The sequence below is a fragment of the Typha latifolia genome, chromosome 15 (genome assembly GCF_019914945.1).
Source record: "Typha latifolia isolate L0001 chromosome 15, TyphaL0001v2, whole genome shotgun sequence".
In the NCBI taxonomy this organism is placed as follows: domain Eukaryota; kingdom Viridiplantae; phylum Streptophyta; class Magnoliopsida; order Poales; family Typhaceae; genus Typha; species Typha latifolia.
Window position 1 is genome coordinate 4006190 of NC_133100.1, and position 12936 is coordinate 4019125.

At 42.0% G+C, this 12936-nt stretch overlaps 1 pseudogene; it reads left to right on the forward strand.

The window, feature by feature from the left end:
* Positions 1–542: 542 nt before the first annotated feature.
* Positions 543–3925, forward strand: LOC140802168 (uncharacterized; annotated as a pseudogene).
* The last annotated feature ends 9011 nt before the right edge of the window (positions 3926–12936 follow it).

Below are 12936 nucleotides of genomic sequence, written 5' to 3' on the forward strand. Positions count from 1 at the left end.
ACAGTGGACGTGCGACATTCGGTAACATCCGTCCTTTCTTTACTTTTATTTGTTAGTCTTAAAAGAGCAACTATCTTTCTGTTGATGTGGATCATAACCATATTGAGCCTGTTATTGCCTACTATTGCCTACCTATTTACATTGCTTAATTCATTTGTTTTATTTCAACAAGCGCTTAAGCTTGATATTGCCTACCTACTTCTTTTTGTTTGTTAAAAAAATAATTAATATTAATGGTAGAACTAGCTAGGTTAGAGGGAAAGTCTTGACATATCTGCAGTCTCCATCTCGATCTCAGGAGCTTGTACTACTGGTTTGTAATTTTTCTGTTGAGTTTGATTGGCTCTTACAGAAAACTTCATAAGTGGTTATAAGTTATTCTAGTTATTACTCCCTTATTGTTCGCTGTGATCTCTTAGCTTACATATCATCGTTCATTTATTGCATTTATTTTTTTAGTGGTAGAGACACTTTATATGAACCTTCGTAGTGGTAGGAGAGTCTCTCACTCTTCATCCCAGTCTGTTATGGAACCCAATACCATGGAAGATTTTTGTCGATTTTTACAAGAGTCCATTGAAACCATTACGACCAGATTGGATAACTTCAATGCTTGTCTTGAGGCTATTGAGATGGGTCGTGACAAACATGAGACTAAGAGTGACGTCGGTGCATCTAACACGGGTGCCACGCATGCCGCTCCTAATGTCGAGACCAATCGACAGGCTCCATACTACCCTCACCATGAGAGAGGTCCTAAGAGAGAACCCCATAGGCAAAATTATCGTGAAGATACATTTGATTTTCATAATAACAGGGGGTTTAGAGGCAATGTCGCCTTTAGGGAATCTCAAAACTATGACAATCAAATTATAAAAAATATTAAGGTGAATGCCCCAACTTTTGACGGTCGATTAGATCCTGCTGTATTTACTGACTGGCTCCGTGAGATGGACGACTTTTTTGAGTGGTATGATCTACCAGAAAACCGACGCGTTAGATTTGCCCAAATGAAACTAGTTGGTCGAGCCAAACTATTTTGGCAAAGTATAGAACAACTTTTAGTGCAACGAAACCAACCTCCCATAGTACATTGGCATGAAATGAAAGAAAAAATAAAAAAAATATTTGCCACATTCTTACCTTGGTGACCTTTTGGATCAATGGAATAATTTTAAATAAGGAAATAGGCATGTGAGCGATTATGTCTCCCAATTTGAGGAATATATGCTGAGGTGTAATATTGTGGAGGATGAGAGGATGACACTGAGTCATTTTAGGCGTGGCCTTAACGACGACATTCGAAGAGAGTTAGTTATCCAAGAGGTTACCTCCTTGGACCAAGCTTACACTCTTGCATTGAACTACGAGATGGTTAATAGGCAACAATTTCCTAGGCGACCAATTGGGCGCAACCCTCCCAGTTACGCACCTGCTGGCGTAAAAGCTCCACCACCATCGGTACCTACCAAAACCACTCAAACTGCCGCACATCCCCAACTTGACAAAGGAAAGGGGCCCCTCCATGAAATTGCACCTGTTAATGACCCTCGTCGATATTACAAATACAAACAAGTTGGTCCTGTAGCATCAGACTATCCTCGAAAACCCCTTTATCTTAGGGAACAGGATGACACTATCGAGGAAAATGAGCTCAATGAAAAAGTTTATGAACCTAACCCTGATGATGTCCAAGATAGTGACGAAGATCATGATTATGGAAACCATACTGTTGGTGTCGTTCGTTGCGCTTTGACGCAACCCCGGGAGATCGATGATTGGCGAAGAAATGCAATATTCCACACTTACATTAAATGTGGGACTAAAGATCGCAAAGTCATCATCATTAGTGGGAGTTGTATTAACGCCGTCTCTTCTAACGTTATATCTCGCATGGCTTTAAAGTCTACACCTCATCCGAATCTTTATAAGATATCTTGGGTAAATGATTCTTCCATTGCTATAAATGAGAAATGCCTCGTTCCTATCACTTTCATTTCTTATAAGGAAGATGTGTGGTGTGACATTGTGTCGATGGATGTAGGACATATCAGTTTAGGCCACCTTTGGTTATTTGATCATGATGAAACTATTTTTAGGCGTTCCAACTCGTGCTCTTTCAATTTTGAAGGAAAAAAGATTAAGATAAATCCTATGCGCCCTAAAATAATTAATAAAGATAATAAAAAAAATGCTCCAAGTAAAAAGGGTTTGCACATAATAAATTCTTAAGAATTTTAAAAGGAAACAAACCAAGGCTCTATTATGTTTGCCTTGGTGGCTCGTGAAGTTGGGAGCACAACCCTCACTCCATCATCCGGCGAATCTGCTCCTATACTAAATGAGTTTCAAGATGTGTTCCTGGATGATCTGCTGGACCAATTGCCTCATTTACGCGATATCCAACATACAATTAACTTTGTCCCTAGAGCACCTCTCCCAAACTTGCCATACTATCAAATGAGCCCCAAAGAACATTCTGAACTGCAACATCAGGTAAATGAACTTCTTATGAAGGGTTTCATCCGCGAGAGCCTAAGCCCTTGTGCTGTGCCTGCCTTGCTCACGCCAAAGAAGGATAGGTCCTAGCGTATGTGTGTCGATAGTCGAGCCATCAATAGAATAATAGTCAAATATCGTTTTCCTATTCCACGACTTGATGACATGCTTGATATGATGGCGAGAGCTTCAATTTTCTCTAAGATCGATCTTAAAAGTGGTTATCACCAAATCTGAATTCGCCCAGGCAATGAATGGAAAACTACTTTTAAGACAAAAGATGGGTTGCATGAATGGTTTATAATGCCTTTCGGTTTATCAAATGCCCCAAGCACTTTCATGCGTGTTATAACACAAGTGCTTCGCCCATTCATGGGAAAATTTCTTGCGGTGTATTTTGGTGACATTTTGATATATAGTCGATCAAAAGAGCTTCATTTGGACTATTTGCGTCAAGTCTGTCTAGCGCTTCGTGCTGCTCAACTCTATGGCAATAGGAAGAAGTGTTCTTTTCTTGTCGATCAAGTCATCTTCTTAGGATTTGTGGTTACTTCAAAAGGAGTCCACGCTGACCCTGAGAAGATCAAGGCAATTGTTGATTGGCCGAAACCACGAAATATTCATGATGTGCATAGCTTTCATGGCCTTGCTACTTTTTATCACTGCTTCATTAGAGGGTTTAGTACTATCATATCGCCGATCACTACTTGCTTGAAGAAAGGAGATTTTCATTGGAGTAAGGCAGCAAATAAGACTTTTGAGGAGTTTAAGAAGAAAATGACAATAGTGCCTGTAATGCGTCTTCCTAACTTTTCTAAAGCTTTCAAGGTGGAATGTGATGCCTCAGGCATCAGGATCGGCGGTGTCCTTAGCCAGGAATGAGGCTAAGCAAAAGTACTCCACTTACGATAAAGAATTTTATACAGTTATTCAAGCTTTACGCTATTGGCGCCATTATTTACTTCCGTATGAATTCATGCTTTATTCCGACCACGAAGCTCTTCGATTCCTAAATTCTCAGAAGAAACTAAATTTGAGAAATGCTCGTTGGATCGAGTTCTTACAGGAGTACACTTTTGTACTCAAACATAGAGCTAGGGTTAAGAATAAGGCGGCTGATGTGCTTAGCCGAAGGGTTAACCTTCTGTCTGCCATTAGCATCAAAGTCACTAGGTTGGACAAAATGAAGGATGATTATACAACTTGTTTAGACTTTAGCAAAATCGTTCTCACTTTGCTGACTAATCCGAACTTAGCTTTGGATAGTAATTCCCTCCGAGACGGTTACTTATTTAAGGCTAACAAGCTTTGTGTTCCCCATACGTCCGTGCATGACTTTCTTGTTTGGGAGATCCATGCCGGTGGCCTATCAGGTCATTTTGGACGTGATAAAACCATTGAGGAAGTGGAGCGCCAATTCTACTAGCCAAGTCTCAAATGTGACGTCGCAAAATTAGTTGGTCAATGTAGGACTTATCAGTTAGCAAAGCACAGAAAATAAAACACTAGACTTTACACTCCGTTACCTGTGCCTGATCACCCGTGGTAGGATGCTAGTATGGATTTTGTCCTGGGATTGCCTCGCACATTTAGAAAACATGATTCAATCCTCGTGATTGTGGATTGCTTCTCTAAGATGGCCCATTTTATTCCTTGTGCTAAGACCTCTGATGCGTCACAAGTGGCCAAATTGTACTTTGCCCATATCGTCAAGTTATATGGTCTTCCATAAACTATTGTTTCCGACCGGGATGTTCGCTTTATTAGTTATTTTTGGAAAACCTTATGGCACATAGTTGCCACAAAATTAAAATTTTCTATTGCCTATTATCCTTAAATCGATAGTCAAACTGAGGTCGTTAATCGTAGTCTTGGAAATTTTTTGTGCTATCTCATGGGTAATCATACCAAAAATTGGGATGCCATTCTTCCTATAGCCCAATTTGCATATAATAACTCCAGTAATAGGTCTATTGGCATGAGCCCATTTGAAGTTGTTCATGGTTTTAAAGCACGCAAAACTCTAGATCTGTTGCCTATGTCATCTCATTCTAGAGTCTCTGAAGTCTGCCAAGTATTTGCACATCATGTTCATTCTTTGCATCAAGAGATCATTAAGCGAATTGAGGCGAGTAATCATCAGTATAAAATACATGCCGACTTGCACAAACGTGCCAAGGAGTTCGATGTTGGAGATTATGTTATGATTTGTCTCAGACCTAAATGATTCCCTTCGGGAGTTGTTCGGAAGTTGCATGCCCATAGTGCAAGACCTTTCCAAGTTTTGAAACCTGTCGGTGCTAACGCTTATGTCATTAATATTCCCCCTGATTATGGCATTAGTTATACTTTTAATATTGAGGATCTAGCAGCCTACCATCTACCTATGCATATCCCTACCGAACCCTATGCTACATCTACTACCCTTCCAGACATCCCTACTGTGTCACCTACCACTTCTCCTTTCCTATCCATATCACAAGAAAAGATAGACGCTATTTTAGATGATCAAATAACATCTACTACAGAAGGAGGGGTTCACCATTTTCTCGTTCGATGGCACGGGCGACTAGAGTCTGATTGTACGTGGATCACTCGCGAGGAGTTACAGCAGCTTGACCCTGACATTTTGGAGTACTATCAGAGCTACTCGACTGGGTCGAGTTTCTTCCACCCCGGGAGAGTTTAGGATTAGGGTTTGAGCCTTGAGAATCATTGTTTTATATATCAAGCCTACTGAGTCGAGCTTGAGTGAGCTGGCTTTGGCTCGAGCTCGGTTCGAAACTCCAATCAATCCTTAAATTAAGGCTTAGGCTCAACTCAGCTCAAGTTGAGCCAAGCCTTGCCCAAGCTTCAACCAAGCCGAGCTTGAGCCACTTGTTTATTTTTTGACACCCCTATGCATGGGCCATAACTATTTATATTAATAGTTTGCACAATCAATTTGGGCCTTGTTCATGTATGCTATAGGCCAACTGTCTTGCATCAAGATTGCACCGATCCCTAAACCGAATGTGTCACATTCGATCACAAAAGTTTTGGTGAAGTCGGGTAGGGCTAACATGGATGCGCCGATCATGTCTTAAGTTCCTCGACCCCCCATTTTGCTTTGTCATTCCACCAAACTCATTCTTGTTGAGTAGGCAATCAGTGGGCCACGGATCTTTCCATAGCTATGAATGATTCGATGGAAGTAGTTGGTGAGGGCAAGGAAGCTATAGAGCTCCTTGAGCATCCTCATGCATGGTCAATGCACCATGCTTGCCATCTTTGCTGGATTGACCTCCACGCCTACACAACAAATAAAGTGCCATAGGAACTCAACCCAAGGTCCCCTATAGGCACTTACTCTTCTTCACCTCTAGCCCATGTGTCTGCGAGATCTCCATTACTATTCGCAGGTGTTGTAGGTTATCCTTCCTCAATTGGCTATAAATAAGGATGTCATCAAAAATCACTAAAATGTATCATCGTAGGAGCAGACGGAATACATCATTCAAAACCCCTTGAAAAGTCAGTGGAGTGTTGGTGAGGCCGAACAAAAGAATTTATAATGCCTGTCATGGGTTGAAAAAGCCATCTTCTGGTGTTCGTCCACCCGAACTATGATTTGGCGGTAGTCGGTCCGTAAATCATGCTTTGTGAAGTTGGTGGCACCAGCTTGTTATGATCACCCTCGAGGAAGATGAGATTGTAATAAGGTGCAGTCTTGGATAGATCTAGACAAGAAACTTTTGAGGAATATTTTGACAGTTCTACTTGTTGGATGCTCTCGAAAATTAGATATGTCATAGCTCTAGAAGAGAGATTTCCAATGAATTTAATATCTCGATATTTGGATGGCTAGATCTAGAGATATCTTCGAATCAATGGACTTGTTGGATGAAGGTTGAAGAGAAAGACTTGCTGGATGAAGGTCCGAACAAGATATACTTGGATTAGATTGAACACTTGCTGCCCTTAATGGCTGGATTGGTGCATAAATTGATGGGCTCTTGATACACCTAGTTAGAGTCTTATTGTATTAGTTATTTATTTTTATTAAGATAAATTTTCTGTAGGTTGCATTTGAACGCGGAAGGGGGTGCATTCGAACGCCCGCATGCGAATGCTTGCATCAGTTTGCAACGACAGTGAACGTCTTTTGTGCGTTTGAACGCGGTTGGCGGGAGTTCACTAGAATTATGGTTAATAATTATTATTTTGGCTTGTTGGCTAGCCTCTATAAAGGTGTGGTTGGCAGCTAAAATCGTTATGAATAATAAATATTGGTTTCTTTCCTCCTCTATCATCTTTCTAGTCTCTCTACCCTAATCTCTCTCTTGCCTCTTCACCAACCAGCCACCTCTACCATTAGCAAGGTCTCATCTAACTTCTAATCTCTCTCGTCTGTCGAGTCCTTCCTCCTCGTTCGGATCACGACCACTTCTTCCCCTTCGTCTTTATCCCTTATACGACATCAATCATCCACCCTCATCTCCATTAGCATCTATATCCCTATCATTCACTCCACCCGTCACCACCACCTTCACTCGCACTCTATCATGTTTTCGTCCTAGTTTCAGTTTGAATCTGCGAAGGGCATAAATATAAAAATCATAGATCAAGAAGTTATGGATCAATCCAACTTAGTTTCATAATTTTCTGAATATGACAGAATATTTAGTGAATATTTTTTCTCAGTTATGCGGACTGCTTTCTGCAATCAAAACAATGACAATGGTGCCCATTCTAGCTATACCGAACTTCACCAAAGAGTTCGTTGTGGAATATAATGCATCGGGAGTATGCATAGAAGCTGTACTAATATAAGGAAGACGTCCCATAGCCTTTCTTAGCAAGGCTTTATCACAAAAATCTCATCAATTATCGACCTATGAGAGAGAGATGTTGACAATTCTGCATGTGGTGACAAAGTGGAAGCCTTCTTTGATTGGTAGGCAATTCATTATCCGAACCGATCACAGGAGCCTTCCATACTTTATGGGATGACGTATCCACACTTTGACAAAATAGAGATGAGTCATTAAATTGTTGAGGTATGACTATGAAATTCAATACAAGAAGGGAACGAAAAATAGAGCAATGGATGCACTATCGCGCCAACCAATTACCGTCAGGCTCGCAGCCTTTTCTTCTCCTACCTTTCACTTTCTTGACGAGCTGAGGTATGCATGTACATCTGACCCAGATGTTTTGAGATTGTTACAAGAGGTATTGGAGAACCCAGGCAATTTGCTGCTGGACCACGGGTGCATTCGGGTGCTTGTAAATAACGGATTGCGGCAGAAATTGTTGGTGCACATCTACCAAACTCTAGAGGCTCGTCATGAGGGTGTCTTGAGGACTTATTCCTGTATATCACAGAGATGCACATAGCCAGGACTGAGGCGGGATGTGAGGAGTTTTGTCCGTGCTTGCACAGTCTATCAAAGGGATAAGGCAACCACATTGAAACCGGTCGGATTACTTCAGACTCTAGTAATACCAGACTGTATTTGCGAAGATATTTCTATAGATTTCATAAAAGGTCTTCCATTGGTAAGTGGTTATTCTGTTATTTTTATGGTGGTTGACAGATTGAGCAAGTATGTGCACTTTTTTGCATTGCCACATCCATTTTCAATCAAGTCAGTGGCTGAAATTTTTGTTAGAGATGTTGCTCGATTGCATGGCATGCCACGCACCATTGTCTCCAATCGTGATCGTGTATTAGTGAGCAACTTTTGGATAGAGTTTTTCAGATTGCGGGGACTCGATTAAACTTTAGTTCAGCCTACCATTTACAGACGGACGACCAAACCAAGGTAGTCAATCGAGGCATTATGCAGTACTTGCGGTGCTTTGTTGGAGAGCTGTCGAGATGATGGTTGCAGTTCTTACCATGTGCGGAGTGGTCTTACAACACTGTCTATCACAGCAGTATTAGCATGACTCCATTTGAGGTGGTGTATGGATGAACGACTCTGACATTACGCGCTTATGACCTAGTGAAATTTGCAAATCGGATGGAGATGGACTTAGTTTTGATGGATAGAGACGTCACATTGAGGAGGTTGCATGCCCATTTTAAACTTGCTCAAAATCGCATGAAGCAAGTTTATGATTGCAGCGATCAGGAGTAGGAGTTAGACATTGGCAGTTGGGTATTTGTGAGGCTACAACCATATTGATAGGTGACCTTGCGTTCGATGCGAACCAGAAGTTAGCACATTGCTACTTTGGTCTGTTTCGGGTGTTAGAGTATATTAGTCCAATTTCATATCGTTTGGAACTACTTGAGGGGTCGAGAGTATATCCTGTCTCCCATATTTCATTGCTGAGAGAGTGGATTGGAGATCATTAGGTCGTTGGATCAGTTCTATCGGAGCCATTAGAGGAGGCAGAGATCGTGGAGATAGTTTGTGTACTTGCTAGGCATCAACGACGTTATAATACCAGATTAGAGATGGAGGTCCTAATCGAGTGGCTTGGCAAACCATTTGACAAGGCGACATGGGAGTTGTAGACGAACATTTTAGAGCGTTTCCCCAACTTTACACCTTGAGGGCAAGGTGGGGGAAGCGTAGTGAGCTGTTACACCTAGTTAGAGTCTTTTCATATTACATAAGTTATTAATTTTTATTAAAATAATCTATAGGTCGCGTTTGAACGCGGAAGGGGGCACGTTCGAACGCCTTTCTGAATACTTGCATCAGTTCGCAAAAATAGAGAATGTGAAATGTGTGTTCGAACGTGGTCGGACGCGTTCGAACGCTCACGTGCGAATGCTTGCATCAGTTCGCAATGACAATGAATACCTTTTCTGCGTTCGAATGCGGTCAGGCGCGTTCGAACATGATCCGCGGGAGTCCACTATAATTAGGGTTAATAATTGTTATTTTGGCTTGTTGGCTAGCCTCTATAAAAGTGTGGATGGCAGCCAAAATCATTATACTTAATGAATATTAGTTTCTTTCCTCCTTTGTCATCTCTCTAGTCTCTCTACCCTAATCACTATCCTCCCTTTTCACCAACTAGCCACCTCTACCGTTGGCAAGGTCTCATCTAACTTCTAATCTCCCTCGTCTATCGATCCTCCCTCCTCCTTGGAATCTCGACCACTTCTTCCCCTTCGTCTTTATCCGTTAAACAACATCAACCATCCACCCTCATCTCTATTATCATCCATAACCCTATTATTTACTCCACCCGTCACCAGCACCTTCACCCCCACTCTATCGTGTTTTTGTCCTAGTTTCAGTTCTAATCTGTAAAGGGCATAAATAAGAAAATCGTAAATCGGGAAGTTACGGATCGATCCAACTTGGTTTTATAATTTTCTAACTATGGAAGAATATTTGGTAAATATTTTCTCTCGGTTGCGCGGACTGCTTCCTACAATTAATCCAGATCTTGAAGGGATCGTTTCATAGCCTATTAGCAATTGGATGAAGATTATGGAATAGAGATCAAAGGAGCTGATTGAGAGAAGAACGTGTTAGAAGCTGGTCGAGAACCTTGATAACAGAAGGAGGCTCGATTGGAGGTGGAGAGAGTTATGTCGGCAGCCAAGAGAAGAAGAGAGGAGATAGGGGGCGACAAGCCTTAGCTAAATAATCCTTGCTTAATAAAAATTAGAGCTGCTTTCCACAGGTATATATAGAGGCTAAGTCTTGACCGACTTAGATTCATACTCTAACAATGAGGGTGACCTAGCATGTCCAAGTGGTACTAGGACTCATGATAGATGTCCTAACTTCACTAAAATAATTAATTGACTTATCTAAACCTAATTAACTAATTATCAAGTTGAGTCCATATTTAGTAGGTAGTTGAGTGTATGACTCAACTAGAGTAGTAGGTGCTAAAAATGTAAATGACTAAATTAATAACCATACTCAACCCAAGCGAGCCTAATGTACCGTGAATGGATTCAATCTGACCAAGTTCGTATCACAGCTAGCTCATCTAACTACTCCTCGATAACTAGTATTAGATAGTGATGGTTATGGCATTCAACACTCAGTAGTTCATGCCGAATCACCATGTGTTGTTCTTTTTCTTGCACTAGTAGTATCGGTGAAGGGTAAGACCTTATGGCTCAGCTGGATGATGCCCTACTGAAAGGAACAGAATGTCCTCTTCAATATCTAGATTGGTTGTAGGGAAGCAGCCCGCGCAGGCAAGGGAAAATATTTACTAGATATTCTACCGCAGTTGGAAAATTATGAAATTAAGGATGTTCGATCCATAACTTCTCAATCTATGATTTTGGTATTTATGCCCATCGTATATTTGGAATAAAACTGGGACAAAAATATGCAAGAGTCGGGGTGATGGTGGTGGTGACAGATGGAGGTTTGTGGAGTTTAAGGAATGAGGATGACGGGAGAGAAGTGCCCGAGATCCCAAGGAAGAGAGAGGACTCGACAGACGAGGAAGGTTAGAAGGACACTGACGACGAGATGGAGCACAACTAGGGCTTGAAGGAAGGAAAGGGAGATTAGGGTAGAGAGGATAGAAAGGAGATAGAAATTAATATTCATTCATCATAATCTTTTTTTGGCTACCATCCACACCTTAAGAGGTTAACAAAACAAGCCAAAAATGATAATTATTAACCCTAGAAATAGTGGATTCTCGCACAATTGCATTCTTTATCAATGCTAATGTATGCAGGTGCTCGCACACGGGCTTTCGAACGTGACCGAGCACGTTCAAATGCATAATTTGCATTCTCTGTCGATGTGAATGTCTATAGGAGGCGCGTTCAAACATGACATACAGAAAACTTAGTTTTTTTTGAAATAAATAACTAGTACAATAAGAAAAGACTCCCACAAGGTGTATCAGCCCACCTTGCTTCCCCCACCTTATCCACAAGATGCAAAGTCAGGGAAACGCTCCAAGATGTCCGTCTCCAGCTCCCATGTTGTCTCATTAGATGGCTTACCAAGCCACTGGACTAGGACCTCTATCTCCAATCTGATACCATGACGTCATCGGTGCCCCGCAAGTACACGAACCGGCTCCACAACTACTACCTCCTCCAATGGCTCGGGTAGAACTGATCCCACAACTTGGTGATCTCTAATTCGCTCTCTCAGCAATGAAATATGAAAGACCGGGTGTACTCTCGACTCCACGAGCAGCTCCAATCGATATGCAACCGTACCGATATGCTCTAACACCTGAAACGGATCAAAGTAGCAATGTGCTAACTTCTAGTTTCGTATCAGACATAGAGTCACCTGTTGGTACGATTGCACTCTCACGAACACCCAACTGTCGATGTCGAACTCCTACTCCCGGTGGCTACAATCATAAACTTGCTTCATGCAATTTTGAGCAAGTTTAAGATGGGCAAGCAACCTCCTCAATATGGTGTCTCTATCCATTAATGCCAAGTCCACCTTCGTTCAATCTGCAGATGCCACAAGGTCATAGGCGCGTAATGTCAGAGCCGTGCACCCATACACCACCTCAAATGGAGTCATGCTAATACTGCTGTGGTGGGCGGTGTTGTAAGACCACCCCGCCCATGGTAAGAACTCCAACCAGCGTCTCAGTATCTCTCCCACAAAGCATGGCAAATACTGCTCAATGCCTCGATTGACCACCTCTGTTTGGCCGTCCATCTATGGATGGTAGGCCGAACTAAGGTTCAATCGAGTCCCCTACACTCTAAAAAACTCCATCTAACAAATACATGATCATGATTGAAGACAATCATGCATGGTATGCCATGCAACCAAGCAATATATCTCACAAAAATTTTAGGCACCGACATGGCTAAAAATGGATGCAACAATGCGAAAAAATATGCATATTTGCTTAATCTATCAACCACCACAAAAATAACTGAGTAGCCACATATCGGGGGAAGACCTTTTATGAAATCCATAGAAATGTCTTCCCAAACATTGTCAGGCATTGGTAGAGGCTGAAGTAATCCGGCCGGTATCAATGTGGTTGCCTTCACCATTTGATAGACTTAGCAAGCCTGGACAAAAATCCTCACGTTTGGCCTCAGTTCTGGCCACGTGCAGCTCCGTGATAGCCTCCTATAAGTCCTCAAAATACCCTCATGACTGGTCTCCGGAGTTTCATGGAAGTGCAACAATTTCTGCGACAACCCGTCGTTTGTGGGCACCCGGATGCACCCGCGGTCCAGCAGCAAACTGCCTCAGTTCTCCAACTCTGAATGGCGCTCCCGATCATCTAACACCTCCTATAACAACCTCTTAACATCTAGGTCAGATGTACATGCATATCTCAGCTTGTCAAGAAAAGAAAAAGTGGGAGAAGAAAAGGCTGCGAGCTCGATAGTATCAGGTTGGCGCGATAGTGCATCCGCCGCTTTATTTTTCGTCCCCTTCTTATACTGAATTTCATAATCATACCCCAGCAATTTTGTGACCCACCTCTTTTGCGCCGGAGTGTCAATACGCTGTC